The sequence below is a fragment of the Penaeus japonicus genome, unplaced genomic scaffold (genome assembly GCF_977035675.1).
Source record: "Penaeus japonicus unplaced genomic scaffold, GWHDUDI00000001_assembly GWHDUDI00000027, whole genome shotgun sequence".
NCBI classification, from domain to species: Eukaryota; Metazoa; Arthropoda; class Malacostraca; order Decapoda; family Penaeidae; genus Penaeus; species Penaeus japonicus.
In genome coordinates this window covers 29,892,895-29,895,394 of record NW_028234429.1, presented here as the reverse complement: position 1 = coordinate 29,895,394, position 2,500 = coordinate 29,892,895, and the positions used below count along the sequence as shown (strand labels likewise).

Sequence of the window (2,500 nt, the reverse complement as noted above, 5' to 3'; positions counted from 1 at the left end):
CTACGAATGCCATACATAGGGGTTTCTTATATTCGTTTGTTTTCTCTTTTATTTGTGCTAGTGTGTGGATATGGTCTGTAGTTGAGAATCCGCTGCGGAACCCTGGCTGTTCCCTGGGTTGTTTTGAATCTAATGTGTCGGTGATACGGGCTGTGATGATTTTTGTGAACAATTTATAATTTACTGAAAGGAGGCTTGTAGGTCGGTAATTCTTTAAGTCTTTTGTGTCTCCCTTTTTGTGTATTAAAATTATTATTGCGTTTTTCCAGGCCTTCGGAGTTTTACCGACGCCTAGACATCTGTTACAAAGACTGGCCAGTTTTATTGCCGCGATCTCTCCTGCATCTTGAATAAGATCTACACTAATGCCGTCTTCTCCTGGTGTTTTTCCTCTTTTCATGCTTTTTAGTGCTCTATTTACTTCATCTACCGTGATGTTTGTAACGTCTCCAATTGCTGTGTTTGTCTCCGTATGTGGTTGATCGTTTGAGTGGTATAAGTCGCGATAAAAGTCCTCTATTACTTTGATAATTTCATTTTTATTGTATGCCACCTCTCCGTTGGGTTCCTTTACTGCATACATTTGGCTTTTCCCTATTCCGGGCCTCCTCTTTGTTGCCTTAAGGCTGGTGCCGGCAAGCAGAGCTTCGTTTATTTTTAGTATGTTAAATTTGCGTACATCCTCTTTTTTCTTCTTGTTTATCGTCTTAGTCAGCTCTGTTAATTCTATCTTGTCTCTGATTGATGTTATTTTCATGTCCCTACGCTGTTTCATAAGCTCTTTTGTCTCCACCGAAAGCTTACTGAACTTTTCTTGTTCGTCTTTACCCCCTATTTCAAGTGTAGCTTCCGTTAATATATCACTGAATTGGTCGTTCATTTGGTCTATGTCAAGATCTTCTTCGAGAGCTGAGTATTTTTTTCGGATGTTGATACTGAATTCCGTCGCCCTATTCATATGTATCTATCTATATATGTGTGTGTGTGTGTGTGTGTGTGTACATATGTAAACAAATATTTATATATATACATACACATATATGTATATATACACGTGTGTGTGTATGTGTGCGTGTGTGTTTGCGTGTGCGTGTGCATGTGTGTGTGTGCGAGCGCTCGCTCGCGTGTGTGTGGTATATGTATGTATATATATTTATAGATACATATGTAGATACATATGAAGGAAATACACATGAACAAGTAAACATCTCCAAAGACAAATAAATCAACGAATTACTCAAGAAACAAATGAAATTAGTACAACAACACAGTGCTCACACCAACACCCAAAACCAAATAAACGTGACTAGTTCAAGGCAACACTCAATTCGAAAAAAAGAGAAAAAAAAAATCACCACGTTACAGATGCGTACGTTCATAAAAACTGTTTTCCTTGCCATAGAGTATAGGCTTACATAAGGCTACGAGAACGGGTAGTGCTACTCTATGAGCCTTCAGTAGAGAGCGTATAGCTTGGAGAGAGAACGGCAGTGTATAGTGTGTGTGTTAGGGTGTGTATATGTGTGTTAGTGTGCGCAATGGGACTTCTTTTTTTTCCTAAAACGATGGAATAACTGTATTATTATACCTGTGCATCGGCATTGCAAGGAGTGTTAAAGTAACATGGTTTAAAAGGATAATACTGATAATACGAGGAGTTACATGACCAAAGCAATGTTAGTTAGTCTAGATTCTTTACTCTGTGATCACGTACATTTAGGGTTTTCTGTGTTTTTATTTCTCCTATTTCGGCGCTAGTAAGACCGCTTCTACTTATAATATTGGTGATACCTAAAAGTGAAGTGTTTGATTCCTCTTAGTGTATGTGTAGTAGTACTGAACCCGATAACTTTGTTTGTCCTTGAGTGTGCCGCTTCCCTTACTCGTATCTAAACCTGTTTATCTCCCTTTTAATGTATTTATGAATATGGTATGACGAATATGGAATGTATATATGTCTTATAAAACGTGAAGAATTTATAAATAATCTGCACATCCTCGAGAAAAGTGGATACACGAAATAAAACAAGAACAACAACCACGCCCAGCGGTCCGAGTGTGGCGTCACTGTGTCTGCCTGATGACGTCACAGTCTCGAGATGCGCGACCGCGTTACCAGGCGAACTTATTTTTTACAGGACGTTTATGTGGTACAGTGGTTAGAGCGCTGTCCTCACATCTTCGTGGTCGGCGGACCGAACCCCGTCGAAGGTCGTGAGTTTGTACTGTCGCCTGGCGTTTAGTTCTGTGATTGGGCACCGCGGTGGATAAGGACCAAGTCAGTCAAGGTCGAGTCAGTCAATACTCGTTGGTACACTCTCACGATGTCAATACGCTGACATAGATGAGGTAGCCATTGTGCATATAAGCCCGGCGAAGCATCTGCCCCATAGATCTGGCTTATCCTTAGCGAACTTAAAGGCGCATACATAAGCTTGGCACGTGGTCGCTGGTCATACCACTTTGCACTATTTGACTAAAACTGTTTTGGGTTTGCATT

The 2,500-nt window shown here is 40.4% G+C and overlaps 1 long non-coding RNA gene across 1 annotated transcript in view; it reads left to right on the top strand.

Moving 5' to 3' along the window:
- The first annotated feature begins 1,349 nt into the window (after positions 1 to 1,349).
- LOC122256860 (uncharacterized) overlaps positions 1,350 to 2,500 on the top strand; it is a 5,586-nt gene continuing 4,435 nt past the window's right edge. Inside the window, exon 1 of the long non-coding RNA XR_015192388.1 lies at positions 1,350 to 1,511. This is a non-coding gene — a long non-coding RNA (uncharacterized LOC122256860). The remainder of the gene's footprint in view (positions 1,512 to 2,500) is intronic.